Source organism: Canis lupus, chromosome 17, assembly GCF_003254725.2.
Source record: "Canis lupus dingo isolate Sandy chromosome 17, ASM325472v2, whole genome shotgun sequence".
Taxonomy (NCBI): Eukaryota; Metazoa; Chordata; class Mammalia; order Carnivora; family Canidae; genus Canis; species Canis lupus.
Genome location: NC_064259.1, coordinates 30,424,094 through 30,448,302, shown reverse-complemented (window position 1 = coordinate 30,448,302; position 24,209 = coordinate 30,424,094). Strand labels below are relative to the sequence as shown.

The window sequence follows — 24,209 nt, the reverse complement described above, 5'->3', positions numbered from 1 at the left end:
TACTACAGTTTTGTAATGTATCTTGATCCTTCCCTTCAGGAGTGCCTTCTTTATTCTTAGGTCTTTGCTCCTCCATATACATTTGAGAATTATTGGTCAAATTCTTCCACAATTCTATTTGGGTTTTATTGGAATTGCATCCAATCTTTAGATCAGTTTGGGAAGAAGTGACATATGTATGATATTTCCAAAAGATTATATTATGGCCCTTGAGTAGCTGATGGTCTAGTGGGGGAAGACAGTTTTAGACACATGATTATAATACCATGTGGTAAATATTACATAAAAATGAAATACCAGGGAGGAGTTAGGGAAAATGTTACAGAGAAGGTAACATGTGTAAAGATTCTCAGTAAGCAAAGATTCTATATTCTGGCTTCATATGTACGAAGTCTGTCTATTCCATTTTGTCAGATTCCCTCAGGAGATAACCACCAAGGCTACCCTTATTAAAATCCAGGGTTTGGGCTAGAATTGCTGGGATGGTTGCACAGCTGGATCAGCTTTCCCTGGGCCTACATCCAAACCAGTGTGCCACATCCGTTCTTTCTCTGTATCCAAACTTGGACATCAGCACATGGCATACCTTCTTGTATTCTTTACTCCCAACTCTAAGTGTTTTGGTTACTTTAGTAGGTCTGACTTGTCTTTCCCAGATAGAAAGACATAGAAAGTCATAGAAAGACAATTCACAGTCTTTATGAAGCCAATTTATACCAGTTTTACAAGTTCAACTTGCAGTAGCTTTGCCTCCAGGATTTTATTTGATTCTGGACCACTTTTTCCTGGTGATACTTCAACAATCAATTAGTACAACCGTGGAGTGCCTGTTATGGAGCTAGACACTTTTAGGAGATATAGAGTCAAGGGATTTGGAATCAGGTAGACTGAGGTTCAAGTCTCTAACTCATTAGCTGGTTGACATTGAGCCAACCACTTAACTTTTCTGATTACTTAGTTATTCATGTATAACATGGAATAATAATTCTGGGTTACAGATAATACATATAAAAGGTCTTGCACACTTACTCTTTTATTTTTTTATTTTTTATTTTTTTTTACACTTACTCTTTTAATCAAAGGAGGAACAAAAAATGTTGGTTTCAAAAATTAGAACATCAAAGATAACTAGATACAAGAAGACAATCAGAACAAGAAGATAACTTGCTTCTGAGATAACTTTTTACTCAACAAAGTATATAAAGTGGTGGGAGTTCAGCCATGCATGGAGGATGTGCTGAGAGAATAGCACATGCTAATATAGTCCACAGAGTCACATAGACACTCCATTTTCGTCCAGAGAATATGGAAGATATCATGTAAAAATAGATAATCTAGAACAAGGTAACACATTAGAAAGGGTGAAACAGTAAAGGAAAGTCAAGAGTGGGGACATATAGTGTACAGTGAAGGAAAGAAGGAGGAAGGGTAGAAAATACACACTAGGGAGTCCATTCTACAAACTTGCTTTAAGGGGACCACAGATGTGATGTGATGGTGGCCTCCACCAATAGTCATGATGATAAGTATAGAAAACTACAAGGAATAACAAATATAGGAGAATGATGAGCCTGGAGAGGAGCTGGAAAGGGGAGACTCCTTGAACATGACGATGTTTGAGCCAGGTTTTGAAGGATGTTAGAGCCATCCTTCAGATAGAGGTAGCCACCCAAGCAAATACATAAGAGGAGAGGAGAGAGGTTGTCCTGGGGCATGGGACTCCCTTTGGATAGCCTCAAGGTAGTGTAGGCCAATGACTGAGCTCTTCAATACCAGTCTTTAGATTTCACACAAAAGGGAGCCCCAGCTGTCCCTGAGGAGAAAATACCCTGATGAGAGTGGTATTTGAAAGAAATGATCCTGGAACCACACAACTGCAATTTTCCCCTTTGCAAATTATAATTCATCACAAGCATTTAGGAAAACACTGTCACGCATGTCTCTCCTGATGTGGTTCACATCTGGCTCTGCCACTGGCAATACAGAATATTTAGAAAATCTGTGCAGCATTAGTGTCTAATAACCTTTGCTTTAAACACAGTGAAGCAAACCACAAACTTAGAAATGGCACATATTCCCCTACAGTAATTTAGTCCAGGTTTCCTATGTGACTTAGGAAATCCCTCATTTTAGTGGCATCTAGTAGTCTGGACAATGGCAGGAGTGCTGAAAACTAGGGAGGTTGAAATTAATCTTAGAAATAAAAGTAAACAGGGACTTTCACTTTCAGTTTGCTTTCCTTGCATATATAAAGTTTTGAGAGTTTATTTTTTTTAATTTTTATTTTATTTATGATAGGCACACAGTAAGAGAGAGAGAGGCAGAGACACAGGCAGAGGGAGAAGCAGGCTCCATGCACCGGGAACCCAACGTGGGACTCAATCCCAGGTCTCCAGGATCACACCCTGGGCCAAAGGCAGGCGCTAAACCGCTGCGCCACCCAGGGATTCGAAGTTTTGAGAGTTTAAAATGGCTCTAGACTTAAAAGGCATTCTTCTTAAAATATGGTACAATCAGCAGGGTTTTTAAGTAAAGTTATAATTTTGTAGCATGTGGACATCAGTGTAAGTTCAAATATTTAGATTTCAAATATAGGCTTGAACTTTTGGCCAGAGTTTTCCTTTGTTGTATTTTGAGGGGCTAACGAGCTCCTTCAGTGTCTTAAAAAATGAGTCTAATAGTTCCTTGGTTGTTAGCATGTCAGGAGCCTGTAGAAGATAGGAACATCAAGTACCACAGGCACTGAGCATTTGGAGGCAGGAAAAGATTTGAGGGAATATGTGCTTTGTCAGCCCCAGAGGCACCCCTTTTTATAAGACTGTGGCTGACCTTTTCTTGACTCCAGTTGGTTCTAATCCATTGCAAGCCATCCTCCAGCCCAGCTGTTACCAGGCTACATGGGGAAAGCATGTCCCCACTAACCTCTTGATGGAGAAGAGGAAAAGGAAAAGACAAGGCTTTATTGCTTTGATGGTCATGCAGTCACCTCATATAACCTAAGTGGCTGTTTTCTTTGGGGGGCTTTCCCAATTGACTCTTGAGAAGCAAGCTGAATTTGTTAAAGTGGATGGTAAAATGAACCACAGACCCATCTGTGTTGGTTTGTCCCTAACCTCAGGTGGGGAGGGAATTTCATTCACAAATGACAGAACCCTTGGGAGAGAGAGTCCTGGTGAGATTAGATTTTGACTTCTTCAGTGCCTACATGGATTGTCCAGATTTGGGTGGTTCATTGTGATCCTGGGTGATTTCTTTTCTTGGTAGGAAAGTAAAAGCACAACCCAGGAAAAATACAATAAGTGTAGAGCTTTGTGGTAAGTCAGTTTTTCTTTTCCTTTTCTTTTTTCAATTTTTATTTTTTAAAGTAAGTTCTATGCCCAATGTGGGACTTGAACTAATGACCTTGAGATCAGGCGTTGCATGCTCTGCCAACAGCCCGCCAGGCACCTCAAGTCAGTTTTTCTCAGTGAAATTCATTTATTCATTTATTTAACAAATTATTATGCAAAGTCTTCAATGTGCTAGCTTCTGGAGATATGACAAAGAAGGTAAATCATGGCCCATGAACCAATGATATGACATATGACAGAGTAACAGTTCTCAAAATGTATATGAAATGATGATACCAAGTCCATGATTCTCTTGCCTTCACCAAAACAAATGAATAAAGTGAGGGGGTGGGGGTCATGGTGTTGGTGGTGGATTTTTTTCTCAAACAAATTTGGGAAACACTGTATACTTTGTTTTGGAGACACACATTGTACCATAGAGTAATGAAGGCTTTGATATGTTCTGCTATAAATAATTGTGCTATTCATTATTATTCATTATTATTCATTTTATTTATAAATACTGGGTTGCCAGTATTTATCAAAAGTTAATAATTTAGTGACCATCCTCTCAGAGTTCTCTATCCACTACCCCATACACAAGTGCTTATCAAAAATGAAGTCATTTGGCATTTTTCACTTAGAGTGTATTGTGACAGGGCTGTCTTGTTTTCATTGTCCTTGTAGTGCTTCACACAGAGAGTGATTCTCTGTAAGTGGTCAATAAATTGGATGAACAAATGACCAATTCTAAGGTCTTTTCTGGGTTTAAGCTTATTTGATCTTTATTATTCTTTTTTTTTTTTATTCTTTTACTCTGTGAATGTTCCATGTGGCTTCAATTTACCTTGTATTGATTTTCAAAAAATAATAGACCTAATTTTTTAGACCAGCTTTAGACTTACAGAAAAATTGAGCAAGTAGTACAGAGAGGTCTCATAAATGATTCTTCCCCACCAACCCAGTTTCCTTATTATTAACATCTTGCATTTGTGTGGAACATTTGGTACTGTCAGGTTTTTCCCTCTATGTTTTAATCATTTAATAGGCGTGCAGTGGTGTCTTACTGTTGTTTTAATTTGCAATTCCCTAGTGACATATAATGTCATCTTTTTCATATGCTTATTTAAGGTTTTGTATGTCTTATTTAGTGAAGTGTCTGTTCAGATCTTTTGCCTATTTTTTAACCAGGTTGTTCTTTTCTTATTGCTGAATTTTGACAGTTCTTTGTAGATCCAGTGACAATTCCACTGAGTACAGAATTCTAGGTTGATGGTTTTTCCTTCATCACTAAATATTTCACTTCACTTTCTTCTTGCTCACATAGTTTCTGAAGTCTAGTGTAATTCTTATCTTTGTTCCTCTATAGGTCAAGGGTTCTTTTCTTCTTTCAAAATTTTTCCTTGGTCTTTGATTTACTAAAGTTTGATATGTCTGGGTATAGATTTTTGTGTATTTATCCTCCTTGGTGTTCTCTGGGCTCTCTGGCTCTATGGTTTGGTGTCTGTCATTAGTTTTGAGAATTTCTCAGCCATTATTACTTCAAATAAATCTTCTGTTCCTTTCTTTGTTCTCCTTCTAATATTCCCATTTCCTAAGCACTCTGTGAAAGGTGGATTAAACAGTGTTCTATTTATTCTCACAACTCTGAGCAAGATATTGATAATTTTACAAGTGAGGAAACAAGAGTGATGGAGTATTTGTAACATCAGAGCTGGTGCATTGTGGGAGATGTTTGATGAAGACTCCTTAGGTAGCAGAATGAGCTCTTGCTCCTAACTGCTGTTCAGAGCTGCCTTTAGTAACTAGTTGTGACTGAGAGCTTTATGTAGATGTTGGGGATGACCATTGCTCTAGGCAAGTCTGTGAAATCAACATTTAGATGGACAGAACAGATCGAGATGGTCACTGTCACCCTGTTCTTCACCTGACTTGGCTACTTTGCAGATGCCCTTTAGGTCAGTGCAAATCACTCCCATGACTGGCTAAACAAAAACTCCTGAAAACACTTTCCATTAATAGTGTGGTTAGGGGTGGGTGAGGGAAAGGAGAGAGCTCTAGAGGGCTCCAGGCACAGGTAGATGATGATATGAATCACATCTTCCAGGGTTGGTTGGAGTGCTAGCTTGGTGAAATTCAAATGACCTGGTATGCTAGGATTTATTGAAAAAGTGAGTTATTGGCTAGGTTTTGGAGCTCATCTGTTTTTCAGAGAATTTTGTAGGAAAAGCTTTGTTGCAACAGTTTGGCCCAATTTAAAGCATAGTAATGTAGTAAGGGGAATATGGGGACACACAGATCGTTGTCATAATTTAAGTAAAAATATTTCTAGTCTTCAAATAAGAAGTACACTTGACAGACACAGAGAACAATTGACACCTGCAGAGTTCTGTCTATCCAGACATCTTCCACCATTAGATTGTCTGTCATTATCTTGGGAAGTGCATAGGGTGGTATTTTGGTCAAAGGAAACAGTAAATGGAAAGACCCATTATGAACACATGAAAAGATACCCAACATCCTGAGCTATCAGGGAAAATCAAGTTAAAATCACAATGAGATACTACTTTATCTCATCTTTATAGGCTGGCTGTAATCAGAAAGACAAATACTAACAGGTGTTGGCAAAGATGTGGAGAGACTAGACCCATCCCATGCTGCTGGTGGGAATGTGAAGTGGTGCAGCTATTTTGGAAGACAGTTTGGCAGCTCATCAAATGGTTAAATATAGAGTTACCATGTGACCCTCATGGTGTGCTCCTAGGTATATAGCCAAGGAAATGAAAATACATGTCCACAAGAAAAAAATAAAACCTTGTTTGTGTTTTTAATGTTCATAGCAGCATTATTCATAATAGCTCAAACATGGAAATAATTCAAACGTTCTTCAGTGAAACAAACTGTGTACATTAACACAATGGATGGTTCTGAAAAAAAAAATGATGTGAAGTAGTGATGAACCTTGAAAATGCACTAAATGATAAAAGACAAAAGACAAAAGACCATATATTGTCTGATTCCATTTTTATAAAATGTCCAGAATTGGCAAATCCATGTAGACAGAAAGTAGATTGGTGGTTGCTTAAGGCAGCATATAGAGAAAGGAGTAGGGAGAAATAGAGAGTGACCACCAGTGAGTACAGGGTTTCTTTCTGGAGTGATGAAACCATTCTGTTAGTGACTGTGGTGATAGTTATAGAATATACTGAAGCCACTTCCAATGGGTGAGTTATAAAATATGTGAATCATGTCTCAATCAAGTTATTTTATACAACTGTTATGAATAATAACCCCCACACCTCAGGAGTGGGATGCCATCGGCTTATCAGCACATTGTCCTTGATTTTCAACACTGATTACAGCCCCATTGGGCAGAGGGAATAAGGAAGTCACATTTACTAGATGAGAAAGCTAGCCACAATGAGACCATGGAGCTTTCCCCAGCTTATGAAGCTTGAAGATCCTTTAGGCATGCAGGTCTTCTGACAACTAGTTCCAGGCACAGTTGACAGATGTGTGGCTGTTAAGCTGTGTTCTAAGAGCCTCTTCAGGGGATGCTTGTGTGTGAGGGCAGTGGATTTGGGGTGGGCATGGGAAGTAGGGTTGCAGGTCAGGCGAGCTCTTGTCTCCTACCTGGTTTAAATCAAAGCACTTCTGGGTTTAAATTGACATATTGGGTTTGTGCATATTCTTTCTCTGGATAAAGGTCTCTCTGCCAGAATTTATTGTCCCTACACCCGTAGTTCTCAGATTGCAAAGACAGTGAACAGAATACTTCCCTCAACCTCAGCACCCAAAGCCCTGAGGGAGCTTTAGAAAAAGTCCACATTTCAAACAAAAAGTGAAAACTCGAGCTGCCAAGATCTTGTTGCTTTGGTGTTGATTCTTTTCTAAGGAATGCACCCACAAGGTATCTGTTTGCAACACTAATTGTCAATGAACAAGTGATAAATTGTGCCCTTGGCCAAAGTATATTCTGTTGCTAGAAAACAATGCAGCCAAGTGTTTATGAAATTATCAGAACACAGTCACTTATTAATAATATCGTACAAGATGTCCTTGTCCCCAGAAATGCTCCTATCCTCATCCAAGACTGTCTTAGAAGCAAATGTTGTTTCCCAACAAAATCAAGGTTTGTTCTCTATTTGTCTTAATAAGGAATGACATAAGTTTACCAAGACAAAGGAGTTCCATTTTTTGGTTCCTTGTGTTTAATCTGTACAGACAGAAGGCTGTAAATATCATAAGTGGTTATTGCTGGCTGGCCTTGTAGGGGCCCAGTTCGTTAAGGACCATGGTTCGCTGGTTTCTTGTATGCCTTCCAAGGGCCAGGAGGGTGCTTCCCCATCATCACTATGAAGCCTGGTGAACAAAAGCTGGGGCCCAGGAGCCTGTGTTGAAGGATGATGTGACCTTTGACCTCCACTAGCGGGGCCTAGAGGGAAGGAGGCAAAGTCAGGCTCCAGTAACGTTTAATGACAGATCTTGTTAGGGTTAAAAAAACAGCTCTGGCATCCAGCTGGGACTTCACTGGGGGAGGTGCTCAGAAGGCTTCAGCCACTGACAGCCCCCCCTCCCCTCCCCTTGCACAGTTGCATCAGGTGCCAGCCGAGAGCGGTCTTTTTGATCTTACTCTCACCAAGGACCCCCACCTCGTCAGTCTGCCTCCATAGGAAGACTCATTCTTTTACTTTCCCTCTTGCCTCCAGAGTGTCTCAGCCCTCCAGATGCTACAGTGCTGTTCTGTCAGTTGGCCAGGCACCAATCCTGTTTTTTCTTTTATAAAAATGATCACCAAGCAAGTGACACAAAATGAATATCCTTATAAAGGAGACCTGAGTGAGTGCCCCAGTCCCTTCTACCACTTGGAGTTACTGGGAGAGAGCGGTCGTCTATATAAGCCAGGAAGTGGGCCCTCACCAGCACCCCAACCATGCTTGGCACTTCAGTATCTAGAATTGTGAGAAATATATTTCTGTTGTCTATGTCTGGTGTTTTTTGTTTTTTTTTTCAGCAGCCTGAGCTAAGACAACACTGTAGGTGAACGTAAGGAGCTTTTAGTGAGGTGTGATTAGTGTTTAACTTATAAGTCAAATGGAGTCAGATAAAGATTGTGGCTGTTTCTCCCAAAGGTAACATTTTGAACACCATAAAGCAGTCCTACAACCAGGATATTGACATCGATACAGCTAAGATACAGAACATTCCATCACCATAAGGATCTCTCCTGTTGCCTTATAGGGCCATGCTCATTTCTCCCTGACCTCCATCCCCTCTTTAATTCCTGGCAACCATTCATTTACTCTCCAGTTCTGTAATTTTATCATTTTGGAATGGCATATAAATGGAATCCTACAGTATGTGACCTTTTGAGATTTGCTCTTCCCACTCAGCATAAACCTCCAGAGATTCATCCAGGTTATTGTGTGTACCAATAGTTTGTTTCTTTTTATTGCTGAGTGATATTCCTTGATATGAGTTTACCATAGGTGGTTTAAAAAATTTTTTTTAAACCAGTTATCCATTGAAGGACATGAGAGGTTTTCCTGGTTTTTGGCTATTATGAGTGAAGCTGCTATAAACATTGTATATGGGCTTTTGTGTGAACATCCTTCTTCATTTCTCTGGGATAAATGCCCAAGGGTACAATTGCTAAATTTTGTGATAGTTAAGTTTTAAAAGAAAACTGCTTAATTTTATGATAAAACTAAATGCTTAGTTTCTTTGGAATCTGTCAAATTGTTTCAAGAGTGGCTGTGCCATTTTACATTCCCACCAGTAATGGGTGAGTGACTCAGTTTCTCCACATGCTTGTCAGCATTTGGCATCATTGCTATTTTTTTTTATTTTAGCCATTCTGGTAGGTGTTTAGTGACACTTTACATGCAGTTTACTTTTAACTTGCTTATATTATGTTTGAAGTGAGTTTCTTGTTTACAGAATATAGTTGGGTCATGTTTTATTTTTTATTTTTTTATTTTTTGGGGTCATGTTTTAGAATCTACTCTGCTAATCTCTGCCTTTTAATTGGTGTAGTTAGACCATATACATTTCATGTAATCATTGATTTATTAGGGCTTAAGTCTGCCATTTTATTTTTTGCTTTCTGTTTGTCCTGTTTTTCATTTTTTTCTGCCCTCACATGGGTTACTTGAACATTTTAAAGAATTCTATAACGGTTTATCTATAGTGTTTGAAAGTGTATCTTGTATAACTTTTAGTGGCTGCTCTGGAGATTACATGTGGCTGCTTTCAAATCTTTGTCAGATGATTTTAGTCAATTTCTCATCCTAATGGCAACATGTCTTTTTTCATTGAGTTAGAGATATTTCTGGTACTTGGTAGGATGAGTGATTTTTTTTTATTAAAACCTGGACATTTTCTAATTATGAGACCCTGGATTTAATTTAAATGATTAGTTTTAGCTGGCTTTCTCTGACATCACTCTGGCAGAGGGAAGCGGTGGGGAGAGTGCTGCCTTGTTGGTTCCAAAGGAGGTAGAAGTCCAGAGTCCCCAATTGGGGACTTGGCAGAATGGCTCCTCATAGCTGCTGGGCATGGGAAGGAGATCTAGCTTTCCAGATGGTCTACAGTAAGGGTGGCCTCATTACCCCTAGATGATAATTAAAGTCTTGACTGTCCACCTGACTCTGATACCACCCTGTAGAGAAGGGAGAGGGGTCATGTTACTGCCAGGTGAGAGTGGAAAGCCAGGCTTCCCACAAGGGGGAAAGGGAATGTTTGCTATCAGCCAGCAAAGATGAAAGTACTGGTTTCCTAAAGTTCTGGTCTCTAACACCACCCTAGCTGGAGTTCTGGGAGCCTGGATACAACCTGGCAAGAGTGGAAGACTTGGCTCTCACTTAGCCTTTGCATGTGTGGGTGAGGGTGGGCCCACAGTTTTTTTCTGTGGTGTTTGGCTGGAGTAGAACAATAATTATCTAAATTGTCTAAAAGTTTTCTGTCTTTCTAGGCCACCCTTTTCCCAGTCCTTTGGCTTAAGATAGCAATCTTCTCTTGTTTTTGTTTTATTTTGTTTTTGTTTGTTTTGTTTCTCTGCTCCTGTTGGTGTTTCTGGGCTGCCAGCTTCTTTGGATTTAAGTCTGGTCTATATGAAGAAGAAAAGAAAACCTATGGAACTCACCACCATGTTGTTCCATGGGTCTTAACATCCCTGGCTGGCTGCCTTCTTCTTCCTACCTTTCAGAGCTTTCTCATGTTTGCTTTATATATAATGTGCAGGGTTTTTAGTTGTACTTAGTGGGAAGAATGGAAAAGTACATCTCTTCTATCTTCCTGGAAGCTGAAGTCTTTTTTTTTTTTTAAAGATTTTATTTATTTATTTATTCGAGAGAGAGTGAGAGAGAAACAGAGATACAGGCAGAGAGAGAATCAGGCTCCATCCAGGGAGCCCGATGCGGGACTCGATCCCGGGACTCCAGGATCACACTCTGAGCCAAAGGCAGGCGCTAAACCACTGAGCCACCCAGGGATCCCTGGAAGCTGAAGTCTTGACACATTTTTGAGAAAAGAAAAAAAATCCATTCATAATCTCATCTTTTTTTTTTGAATTCTTTTTTTTTTTTTTTTTCATTTATGATAGTCACACAGAGAGAGAGAGAGAGAGAGAGGCAGAGACATAGGCAGAGGGAGAAGCAGGCTCCATGCACCGGGAGCCCGATGTGGGATTCGATCCCGGGTCTCCAGGATCACGCCCTGGGCCGAAGGCAGGCGCTAAACCGCTGCGCCACCCAGGGATCCCTATAATCTCATCTTTTCATTTTTACATATTCCTTTCCATTTCTTGCCAATATTCATGTAATTTTTTACAGGTTAGTAATAAGTGTATGTACGTTTTTATGTCCTTTTTTAAACTTATTATATTTTTAAAATATGGAAAATATTTCCCTGTGTGTTTGGACTTCATAATTACTGTTTAAAAAATCACTAACTCTTACTCTGTTAACATCCTATTTTACAAAACTTTGTACCATTGGTTGTTTGTTACTCCCACTTTTTTTTTCCTATTAGAAATAACACTGCCAAATTATCTTATCATATATAGTTTTCTGTTTGGCGTCTCTTGAACTTCTTCCTTAAGTTCTTAGGAAGGAGTTTTTTAGGCAAAGGATATTTTAAAATAAGTTTTGTGAATTGTGGTTCTGGTATTCTCTGGAAAAAAACAGGAATTTATGCTTGGTGTTCAGAGTAGCAGTTTCTTCATAACATCATATCTTCTGGTTTCGACTTTAGTTTTCTATGGTCCAGTCTTATTCTTACTTGAAACCCTGGAGAACTAACTTGTCCAAAATCCTGGGTATAACCTATCCACCCTAGCTCTTGCAACAGCAAGATTTCTAAAAACACAAATGATGCCTTTCAGGAAAGGCAAATTTCTATTATCCGATCTGTTTTTGTTTCTTTGGATCCATTTGTCAGCATATAGGATGGAGGTGCTATTCTGACTTTCATATATTTTTTTCTGATAGTATCAGCATTGGAACAAAACCTCCTGAATTATATAGGAATTTCAGTGAATCTAAGAAATTGTAAGGAATTTGATGCCATAAAAAAGACATTTTTGATGGCTCACAGAGAACATAGAAGCACCCGAGGAATTCAGTGAATCTTGTTCAAGGATCCATTTTTAAAAGAAGTGATATAAGTGGCTGAGATGCCCCTTGGAAATAATGGGAAAGCTAGGACAGGAGCAATACTTTATTACATCAATACTTACATCAATACATCCATATGTTAATACTTAGTTACAGCAAAACTTAGTTTCACCATGTGGGCTGCCAATCAATGGCATCACTGGAAAAGAAACTTCAGAAAGAACAGGTAAGTTGGCCTTTATGTACAATTGTCTAGGACTTCTCCCCTCTCCTTCCTACGATGGGTTTTTAATGGGGGAGGCTTCTTAATCTAAGAAACAAGAACAACACCCCAGCATTATTTCTAGAGGATAGGTATGGCTGCATTCAAACTTCTCAGCCAACGGAGAAAACCACTGTTTTTTTCCTGGGCCACATGCCTGGAGGTTTCTATCTAATGGGAACCCTGGCCAAACCATAGCCTCACTCTCATGTCTGGAGCACCAGAGAAAGTACTCTGGTGGGAACTGGAGAGGTTGACCAGACTCTTGGTGTCATGTTAGAAAGCTGCAAGATCCATCTGTGGTCTTAGGGACACTGGTTGTTCATCACTATTTCACTCTTGGTGAGAAAGACCATACTTCCTCCCCTTTCTCCCATTGTTCTCCTAAAATAGCTCCATTTCAAGTCCTAACTACTAAATTCAGCGGCCTTTCCCACACTTCTTGGGACTCTTTATATAAGTGGGTGCTAGCACTGCTCAGATGAACTCACCCAATGTGTTAGTGTCCATTCATCTGAGCAGTGCTAGCATTTGGCATTTGGCAGATGAGGAAATGGAAGATTTGAACCCAGAAACCCTGGCTCCAAAGTCCATACCCTTAATCACTGGGCCACATTTGCTGCTGCTCTGAGCTGCTCTTCTCCTCTTGGAAGCACTGTTCTGCTTTGCCTTATGTGCATGCATTTCTTAACCCTTTCTGACCTCTTTGTTTTTCTCTATTTTTCTTCTTCCAACACCTATGTTGGTAGACATTCCCCAAAATTCTTTCTTTAGCTTCCTCCCTCTTCCCTTTTGTCATTATCTACGACTGTTGTGATGAATGACACACATATATTTATCTCCAGTAACATCTTGTCAACTACTAACATAGAGCCACATTTCCTGCTTGTTGAACATCTGTATTTCTACAGAAATCATCATTTCTAATTCTAACTGTATCACCTAACCCTCAAACTTGCTTTTTCAGGGATACATTTTTTATTAATATATAACAGAAATGCAGAAAAATGTGCCAAATAATAAGCATAGAGTTCAAGGAATTTTTACAAAGGGAACACACACTTGTAACCAGCACCAAGACCAAGGAACAGAACATTACCAGCATCCCAGATATCCCCTCTCTTGCTTTTTTCTAAGTCCTTGTCCCCTCACCCCAAAAATAACCTCAATCCTGATTTTTAACAGAATAGATTAGTTTTTCTTATTTTTGAACTTCATATAAATGGAATCATATTTATGTGTTTTATGACTTTTTCCATGCAACATCATATTTATAATATCATTTTAAGTTCTTACATGTAGAGAGAGTTTATTCATTCTCATTACTGTATAATATTCCATTATGTGAACATACCACAATTCTTAAAATCCATTATATTGTTGATGGACATTTAAGTAGTTTCCAGTTTCAGGCTGTTATTAATAATGCTACTTTGAACACTCTTTTAAAGTTTTGGGTTTTTTGGATACATGTGCATTTACCTTGGGTTTGTGCCTAGGAGTGGTATTGCTGGCTTTGTGATGTGCACATATTTAGTTTCAGCAGATATCGCCAAACAGTTTCCCAATGTGCCTATGCTGATTTACATTTCCACCAGCAATGTATGAAAATTCCATTTAGGGATCCCTGGGTGGCGCAGCGGTTTGGCGCCTGCCTTTGGCCCAGGGCGCGATCCTGGAGATCCGGGATCGAGTCCCACGTCGGGCTCCCGGTGCATGGAGCCTGCTTCTCCCTCTGCCTGTGTCTCTGCCTCTCTCTCTCTCACTGTGTGCCTATCATGAATAAATAAAAAAATTAAAAAAAAAAAGAAAAGAAAATTCCATTTAGTCTATATTTTTGACAATATGTGGTATTTCCTATTTTTTTTATTTGAGTTATTTTGGTGAGTGTGCCATGTAATCTTGTTAGGGCTTTACTTTGCATGTCCTCAATGACTAATCAGGTTGAGCAACTTAGCATTTTTGCCCATTTGCATATCATCCTGTGAAGTGCTTTTTGAGGCTTTTTGTCCATTTTTCTGTTGGGCTGTCTGTTTTTCTCATACCAATTTATACTAGTTCTTTATATATTCTAAAAATGAATCCTTTGTTAGATATTTCCCACCACTCTGTGGTTTGCTTTTCGTTCTCTTAGGGGGTGTTGTATTTTGCTTTGTGAACAAAAATGTTAATTTTAATGTAATTCAAGATTTATTTATTTTTTTTTACTTTATTGTTAGCACTTCTTGTATCCTGCTCAAATATTCTTTTATTTTGGAGTTCTGAACATCTAATAATGGACTTCCCATTCCTTCCAGTCAAGAAAGCTTGCCACTTTGGAATCCCTTTGACTTCCTTCTCTACTCTGGTCCACGTTATTCACTATACCAATTTGATGTTACTTTAGAATTAATTCTTACATAGTTTTCATTTATTCAGCCATTGCCTCTGTTCAGGCTCCACTGAGCTGTTCACAGAAACTTATTAGTAGCTCTTCTCACCTCTCATCTCTCCTTTGGCCATATCCCTGGCATAGTAATCCTGCTAAAATACACCACAATCTCATCAAGAGTCAGATTGTCACTCAAACTTCCTACTATTACCTACTATTCAGACCTTCCAAGATCTGACCCTCATTGCTCACATTTGTTTTCACACAACTTGTGCTCCACTAATACCGTCCTATTTGCTGTTGTTCCCAATGCTCCTACATTCTCTCTTCATACTATTATATCCAGAGTTTCTTTATACTCAGCAGCTTTCCCTGGTGAGGTGCCCAGCTTAAGCACTAGTTTCTCTATGAAAATTTCCATGATCCTTGCTCACAGCACCATATTTGCTTCTTTTTAATGCTACCTTGTGTTACAGTTACCTGTGAATATGTTTGATTCCAATCATAGATTGTTAGATTCTGGAGGATAGGGACTCAGACTTATTATCTTTGTATCTCTCCATATGGCCTTAGACATAATTGGGTTTCAACATATATCTATTTATTATTAACAAGAAATAAGAAAGTAAAATAATAACTGCAATTTGTTGGGTCCTATGGTAAGTGTTAAACATGCATTATCTCAAATATTGTGGAGTTGTGAGGATTCAGTGTGATATTGCAAGGAAAGACTTTGAAAGATAGTAAGCAGTTAGTAAGTGGTAGCTATTATTAGTAGTATTAATCATTATCATTATTACTATTCCCATTAGTAGGTGAGAGAACTAAGGCAGGTAAAGTAAGACACTGCTCAATGTTGCATAGCAAGATGGAGTTGGAACTTGAGCCCAAGCATCTGCCTTTTTTTTTTAACCTGGTTTCTTTCATTTAGCATAATGATTTGGAGATTCAGTCATGTTGTTGTATATCTCAGTAGATCATCCCTTTAATCAATGAATAGTATTCCTTGTATGATACACTACAATTTATTAATCCATTTACCTATTGATGGACAATTGGATTATTTTTATATTTTAGTATTACAAAATAAAGCTGCTAAGAAAATTCACGTATAATCTTTGTGTGGGCATACATTTTTTTTTCATTGGTTAAATATCTAGGAGTGGGGTGCCTGAGTGGCTCAGTTGGTTAAGTATCTGCCTTTGGCTCAGGTCATGATTCCAGGTTCAAAGGTAGAACCCGCATCGGGGTTTCTACTTGGCTGGGATCCTGCTTCTCCCTCTCCTCCCTACTCATGCTCTCTGTTGTTATCTCTTTCTCTCAAATAAATAAATAAAATCTTAGAAATAAATAAATAAATAAATACATACATACATACATACATACATACATACATACATACATACCTAGCAGTTGAAATGATTGTGTTGCATGGTAGGTGTTTATTTTAAGAAACTGCCAAATTGTTTTGGGAGTGGGTGTGCCATTTTATATTCCTATCATCAGTGTGTAAGAGTTTTCAGTTTCTTCACATAATTGCAAAGACTTAGTGCTCAGTCTTTTTAATCTTAGCCAAAGTATGTGTAGTGGAACCTCATTGTGGTATTTGCATTGCTATATGTTTGCCACAACGAGGAATAATGATGTTGGACATTTCTTCATGTATTTATTGGCCACTTATATCTCTTCTTTAGTGAAGAGTGTTATAGAATTTTGAATTATAAGAGTTCTCTGTATATTTTAAATGGAAGTTCTTTACCAGATTGATGTGTTGTGAATGTTTTCTGCCAGTAGTTTGTTTTTTTGTTTTCTTATTGGTGTCAGAGCAAAGAGCAAAAGTTTTAGATTTTGATACAGTTTAGTTTTCAATATGCTTTCTTTTAGATAATGATTTTGGTGTCATATTTAAGAAATCTTTGTCTGCCCTAAGGTCTAAAGTATTTTTTCCTGTGTTTTCTGGAAGTTTTGTAGTTTCAGGCTTCACATTAAGCTACTGGATACCTTTTTAGTTGATTTTTGTGTATTGTAGTCATTAAGGATTGATACTTATTTTAAAAATATGAATACTTAGTTCATTGAACATTTATTGGAAAAACCTTGATTTTCCTATTAAATTGCTTTGGTATTTTTGTCAAAAGTCACTTTGTCTTTGTCTATTTTTTGACTCTATTCTTTTCCATTGATCTATATATCTATTCCTAGACAGTACCCTACAGTCTGAATCAGTATAGCTTTATTTTAAGTATTAAAATCAAGTAGAAGAGGTTCTTCAGCTTTGTTCCTTATTAAAATTGCTTTGGCTCTTCTAGATTCTTTGAAGTTCCATATAAATATTAGAATTAGTTTGTCAGTTTCTACAAAAATGCCAGTAGGAATTTTGATGAGGATTGTGTTGAATCTTGGGGAGAATTTGGGCAATGTTGCTATTTTAATAATAGAATTTTCTAATCTCTGGACATGGTCTGTCTCTCCATTTATTTAGATCAGAATAGTTGGGATGGGAGACAAAAAGAAAAGAGGTTTAAGAAAGTTGTTGTTCTTAGGGATCCCTGGGTGGCTCAGCGGTTTGGCACCTGCCTTTGGCCCAGGGCGCGATCCTGGAGTCCCGGGGTCGAGTCCCACGTCGGGCTCCCGGCATGGAGCCTCCTTCTCCCTCTGCCTGTGTCTCTGCCTCTCTCTCTCTCTATGTCTATCATTAATAAATAAATAAAATCTAAAAAAAAAAAAAGAAAGTTGTTGTTCTTAGAAAATAGGAATTTAATATAAATTAGAGGACAGACTATCTAATTTTGTGATAAACCTGAACTAGGTGAACAAGTCTATAATATTCTATAAAGAAACAAGAAAAGTTCATTATTAAACTTGTTCATTAAGTACTTTTTTTGTTCATTAAGTACTTAAATAAGAATTTCTTTTATGAGATAAATTTTGATATATTTTATAAATATATATATATATATATATATATATAAAGCTGATTTATAAAATATATCAAAAAAATATATATGGTATAAACCTTGGTCATTTCCTTACTCACAGGGACTCCTCACAGGTTTATCAAGTCCAGTTCCCTGAAAAGGGTGTCTCTGCCTAAAATGGATTATCCAATTTTGATTTTTCTCACCACATTCCTTTTGAATTCTCTGTACTTGGCACATTGATGAATGATTATAAACCATCCATGGATATGCACTTAAAAAGGGAGACTATGAAATTTTCTAGATGCTTTAGGTAAAAAAACATCCTGCTCTTGAGGTCAAAAGAGTTGTTTTAAAAAGAACCTTTGTTTTTAAAAAATCTATCAAGCTTAACTTATCTTGAATAAGCTCTTAATTTGTCTCTTTACTTTGGCCTTGCAGGCACAGAATATAGGTATACTTAAAAGACTTTTTTTTTCGTTGAATGGAGCATATTTTCTTCAGAAATTTTACCATGGACTTTTGTTTTTTGGTTTTGTCTCTGTAGAATTCTGGGTGACTAGGTTAACAATCATATTCCTTTTTTTTTTTTTTTTTTTTACCAGTCTGATATATTTTTAATATTTTAAAAAGTCATGTGGTATTCATTCTCCAAGATGGCTCCCAAAGATTCTTGCCTCCTGGTATTCATACCCATGGGTAGTCCCCTCTCCCATCAAATAGTTTGAAGTGTAACCACTAGGATATTGTGGATATGATGAGGCATGATTTCTGAGGCTAAGTCACTAAAGAAGTTATGGCTTCTATCTTTCTCTCTTTGGGATTATCACTCTGGGGAAAGCTAGTGGCCATGTAGTAAGAACACTCAAGTAGCTCTATAGTAAGGATGTGGCAGGAGCTGGCTAGTGCCTCCATAATACAATCAGCACTAATTTGTCAGACATGTGAGTGAGCTACCTTGGAAGCAAATCCTCCACCCCCTGACAAGGCTTTACATGATATCTCAGCTCTGGTCAACATCTTACTGCAACCTATGTGGTTGCTCACAGAAACTATATGAGATAATAAAAGTTTATTGCTGTTTAAGTCACTATGTTTTGTGATAATTTGTTATAAAGCAATTTGTAACTAGTACAACCAGTTAGAAATGCTTGAACAAAATATTCCTGAATCTCATTATAAAAATCCTTATCTAACTTTATTTAATTCAATGATAAGCTCTTTTTCTGAGATCTGACTATTTTTGTAAGATATGAGTGATTCTTGCAATTTTAAGTGAGGTGGTAAACAGGCCGGCATTACTTATGGCTTTTCTAGAGAAAGAGTTAAGACAAACAGTACAATATACACCCTCATCCTTATCTGTAGTATGAGAAAGGGACAGGGCATCCATAATGGTGATCTCTTTTCAGAGTCTCAGGCTCTAAATGAAGGTCAAGAGAACTCCAGGGTGGCTTTTTTGAACATCTCTGTCTCAGAAAACGTCCAGCAAAGCAAACAAAAATCTGGTTTCATTTCCCTATTGTTCCGTGGATGTATTTTGATGTGGCCAAATCCGTTCTTTGTGCCACATATCAGCATTGAATGATTGAGGTGTAGACTCTTGTGAAACTTTCATTTAATTACACATGAAGCTCCATAGAATTTCACCCAGAGAACAGTAGAGTTGTTTTGTCAAGTGTTCAAGACCTAAATTTGCTGTTGGCTCCCCCCCAGCGCAGTCATGCGATTAGTCACGCAAGGAGTCACAGACCCCCTTTGCCATAAAGGAATCATAGCTCACAGTCCCACCAGTGCTCTTTTCCCAAAGCATGTCTCTGAAAACTCAACTCAAACATGCATGTCAGTTTAGACTTATTTTTCATGTTTGTTTTGCCCAAAGCATGGACCATGTCAGGGAAGATGGAGACACCTTCACGGCCGGTTAGTCACATCTCACCAAAGCTTCTCAATGGGCTGTCAGACAAGAAAGGAGCCTCATGTAGCCACCTTAATCAGCATCCCCCATCTGTGAGGTCATCGGGATGTTTCAAACAATTTCCAGCTCTCATTAGTTGAGCGTGTTCCACAGGCAAGTCCTTATCTTTTGTAACTTTTGCTGCCACATCCTGAGAAAGCCTCTCTGCAGAATGACACTTTCCCCATGGGTCAACCCGCGGTAATGAGCCACCAATTGACGTGCCCTTTGCACTCACTGGCAGTATATGTTGATATTAACCTTTCGTGTTGTGAGATGTCGCTTTTACCCTTGGCTTCTGCCATGGAAGTCTCATTATTTCTAATAGGCTGTGGCAATTAGGGTCTTGGGGCTGTTGATCGCAGCCATTCGGAGCAGGGAAGGGGCACTCAGGGAGAACGGCCGCTTTTTCTTTACATGAACAATGTAGTGCATAGCTCAGCCCAAATCTGCAAATAGCGAGGCAGTGGTGGACCTCCAGCCACTGATGGGAAACTCCTCACCGAGTCCTTTCACATGTGCTCTCCTTACATTAGCTGCTGGCTATTTTCAGACTCCTTTTGTGCAGAGTGCCGTGCTCGGCACATACTTCAGCGCATTGGATTTGGCCTAATAAGGAATTCATTAAACAGGATTTTTGGGAAAGAAATGGGTGCAAAGAGATCTTTTCTTTTTCTTTCTTTCAAAGATAGTTGGCTGGAAAAGGAAACAGATGACGCAGACAACCAGCCATCTTGGGTGGCCCATGGACCCTCTGAGGAGGCAGCATTGAGCCTGATGGCCCCGGGAAGGCCCCTCAGGCTTGTGATTGGGAAATGTTGACTCCTGATGGAATTTTGTGGTTGTTGAACTCTGGTAGGCCTCTCATGGCTGTAACTAAGTAAAGAAGCTGTTGCTTTAAAGCTAGAACAATACTTTGGTTTAATCCTAAGGGCCCCAGGGGTAGGGGGGGTGCGGGTAAAGGGATGAAGGGGGGGGGGAAAGTCCACACTACAGTAAGTACCTAGGAAACCACAAATAATGAAACATGTAGGGTCAGCATTTATATTCTCTCAGTTCTTTGACCTGAAGTGCTTTCTATATTAGAAGGACAACAAACCAAAATTAAGCATACTTGTTGCTTCAGCTGGGATGAGATCGAAGGCCAAGGGACAACTGAGAGGAAAGGTTGTAGCTTATTTGTAAGCAGTGGAGTTTGAATGTTCTACATCAGGATAAAATGTCTCCAAACAAATGCAAGAAAAATCCCCTATATTAATCTGGTGGTTTATGAAAATAACAGTTGGGAAAGCCCCTCTAATGAATGTCTCACATATTAAGGACATGCAGTGTCCGAGACCCTGGTGTGCTGCTGCTGAAATCATCACTCTCGGTAAGATAGTGGCATGGTCTGTTTCTGAGAGCCCCTTGGTGATGTATGCTTTACTCTGCAAAATGACACATTTAAAATGTAAGTCCATTTCAGTTGGGTTGGTCCATAGTATAAATATATGGCAGTGGTGAGGTGGAGAGTTCAAAATGTGTGACCAATAATCATTGAAATTCTTCCTTGAATTAGTAAGAAGTCTTCAGAAGCAAGCCATAAGTTTCCATCCTCTCTCCCCTCCTTCCTTCCACAAACATTGAACCAACTTGCATGTGAGTAGGGGTTGGGCTGGGAGGTACCAAAAGCCCACAAATGAGTGAAGCATAGCCTTGTTCCCAGAGGACTTTAGAGGGAAAGACGTGCAGAGGATGTCAACGTCAGACAACACAAAAAGAACAATTCAGAGAAGGGACAGTTGGAATCCAGAAGAGAGGTAAGACAATTAATTCTTGCCAGGCTCTGAGTACCACACTTTATTCTCACATTCCTTACCAGGGCCAGGCTCATCTAGTGGGATGAGCTCCTAGGACAGCGCTTAGCATCGAGATGCATTGAATAATTGTTCATGGAAAAACATAGACATCTTGGTAATGAAACCTCTTGGTAATGGCCTCTTATACTTCAGTGCTTTTTCCAGGTCACTCTCTCTGTTTTCCACCCCACCCTCAGAGCTCCATGATTGGGAAAAAGGAGTGTGATCCATGTCAAAAGGGAGGATACTACTGGGGAGATTTTAGGAGAGTTTAAAGGCATTTACATACTAATGCCATTGACTCTGACTTTTCTTTCTTGGATCATTTTCTTCACATTTGGAATCTTGCTCCTAGGCTTCTGGAGGAGCACAAAGTGCTTGGGGCTGCATTATGTGTGGGAGCATCCTGTTCTGGGAAGGCCAGGCAGGAACAGGGTAGAGCCCAGGGAAGGATGACTCAGGCCAACTGCTCTTAACCCCAGGGAGGAGAGCTCTCATTCCTTTTGTTCTTTGGGTTCATTATTCCTGACTTTTTCAAGTTGCTAGACCTTAGGCTACCAGGTGTAAGTGTAAGCCTCAGAGAAGAGGCCAAGTTAGCTCCTTTATTACTTTTGGTCTGGGCTGCCAAGGCTTCTGGGCAACAGAAGTCCTTTCTTTGTACCTGTGCAGCCTGGATCAGCAGATCAGCCCAGCTCGGCTAAGGCTCAGGCCCAAGGTCCAGTTCGCAATAAAGAGTTGACATGACTCTGGAGTCTCCTGTTACAATAATTTTCTCATGACCTTGTGGAAAGAGTTGGTGGCTTGAAAAAGTGGGGATGTGGGGTTCTCAGATGACTATCTTTTTATATTTGGAAATTGCAGAAGACTCTTTGTAATACATAGCACATCTACACAGAAATTGTTGGCTCTGCCAGGATAGTATTACAAAAAGGGATGCTTCTTATTGGATTTGCTGACTTTAAACACCAGAATCTTACTAACAATAGGTCTCTCTGCTCCAGATTATCATCTGTTTCTGTATCTATGTATCTATCTATCCATCCATCCAACTACCTATACTAGTTCTCTAAGGCTACCATAACAAAGTACCATAGACTGAGTGGTTTAAACAACAGAAATTTATTTTTCTCATGGTTCTGGAAGCTATGAGTCTGAGATCAAGGTGTCAACAGGGTTGTTTTTGTTTTGTTTTGTTTTGTTTTGAGGACTCTCTCCTTGGCTTAGGAATGGCCATCTTTTCTTTGTGTGTATCTGTCCTAATTTCCTTTTCTTAAAAGGACACTAGTCCTAATAGATCAGGGGCCACCCATATGACTTCATTGTATCTTAATTTTTAAGATAATTTTAATTATCCTTTAATCTTTAATTAAAGATTTAATTTAATTAATTAATCTTTAATTAACCTTTAATCTTAATCTTAAAGGTCTCCTTTAAAGACCCTATCTACAAATACAGCCACAATCTGAGTTACTGGGGGTTAAGACATCAAGAAATGAATTTTAAGGAGACATAGTTCAGCCTATAACATATCTATCCATCTGCCCACTCATCCATCATTTTTCTAACCATCTGTCTGTCCATCCATCCATCCATCCATCCAACCATCCCCCCTCACAATACCTAAAGGGGACTTTAGAAAATAATAAAAATTATTGCAAATGACCAAGCCCATTGAACAACTGACAGATGAAAAAAACTGAAGCTCAGAGAGGGCAAGCAGCTTTCCCAGGTCAGCACATCTAGTGTCTGGTGGAAGTTGCACTCAGTGCTAAGTTTTTAGTCTTAAAATCCACCCTTTGTTTTACAATGTCATGAGTCCTGGAATAGCTATTAAACTTCTTCTTTCTTACATTCCCAGTTAGGATCCCATAAGTGACCCTTATTAAGAAAAGTCTTCTAAATGTAATAATAGAGGCCGCATGGGAGAGGGTGAATTATGAAACTGGATCTGGGAAGAATTCCATGGCGTGACTGGGCTGTCCCTGCTATTGTCAGCTCTAATCCGAAAAGAGCTCTTACAGAGGACTTTCTTAATGTAGGGGACAGAGAATTTCAAGTTTCTTCTCCCTCCCCCGCCCCCCGAGTACTATGTCCATAAATGGCCAGAGGATGTGGGATCCTTTTCTTTTGTAGGTTTATAGTTAGCTTGTGCCAATATACAAGGTTGAGGTACTTCTTTCAGAAAATATAGTTAAGTATGCTATGGTAACCTAGTGTTCAGAAGTAAACTTGGTGGTGAATGGACACTTCCAGGCCACAAGGGGACCACATAGGGCAGCGAGATGGGCCCTCTGACCTTGGAGGGAAGAACTCTAAGGAAGAGTGCACATACCTTACACAAGGTCATCATTTTCTCCATAGCTCTTTCCGTATTGGATTACAAATCACGGTGGCTGTTCCTGAGACCATAGGTATTTTTTGGTTTAATTTCAAACTACCTCTCAGAATTGAGAGAATTTCACAACTTTACAACCTGATCAGTGGTTTGGCCTTTCAATTATTTGATGCATGGAAAATTTCATGATGAAGTATTTTATTTTATTTTATTTATTTATTTATTTATTTATTTATTTATTTTTATGATGATGTATTTTAGATAGAAGGTTCACATTCATTTGTATTTCAACTGGATGGTTGCACAGCAAAAACCAGTGCTGTGGCATCTTACAATGAACAGATCCAGTTTGACAGTGGGTAAAATAACATCCCTTGGGTTTCAAGTTTTTGAGTTTCAAATGGAAAAATAAGCCTTGTATTGAACTGGTTGATTATGAAATCCAAATGACCTGTGATCATTCAAAGGTGAGAGGCAGGAGGGTGTTTTGGGTAAGGAGGGAGGGTGTTTGTGGGTAAAGAAAACTCCTACGGGCTTTACTCTCTGTACCTCTCCCTCTTGGGGAATATGCTATCCAGGATTAG

The 24,209-nt window shown here is 39.0% G+C and overlaps 1 long non-coding RNA gene across 2 annotated transcripts in view; it reads left to right on the top strand.

The window, feature by feature from the left end:
* Window positions 1–19,921, top strand: part of LOC118351202 (uncharacterized) — a 33,870-nt gene extending 13,949 nt beyond the window's left edge. The window contains exon 3 of one of the 2 annotated variants that reach the window (XR_007402877.1): window positions 19,378–19,921. This is a non-coding gene — a long non-coding RNA (uncharacterized LOC118351202). The remainder of the gene's footprint in view (window positions 1–19,377) is intronic. The other variant, XR_004806256.2, reaches the window with a different exon arrangement.
* The last annotated feature ends 4,288 nt before the right edge of the window (window positions 19,922–24,209 follow it).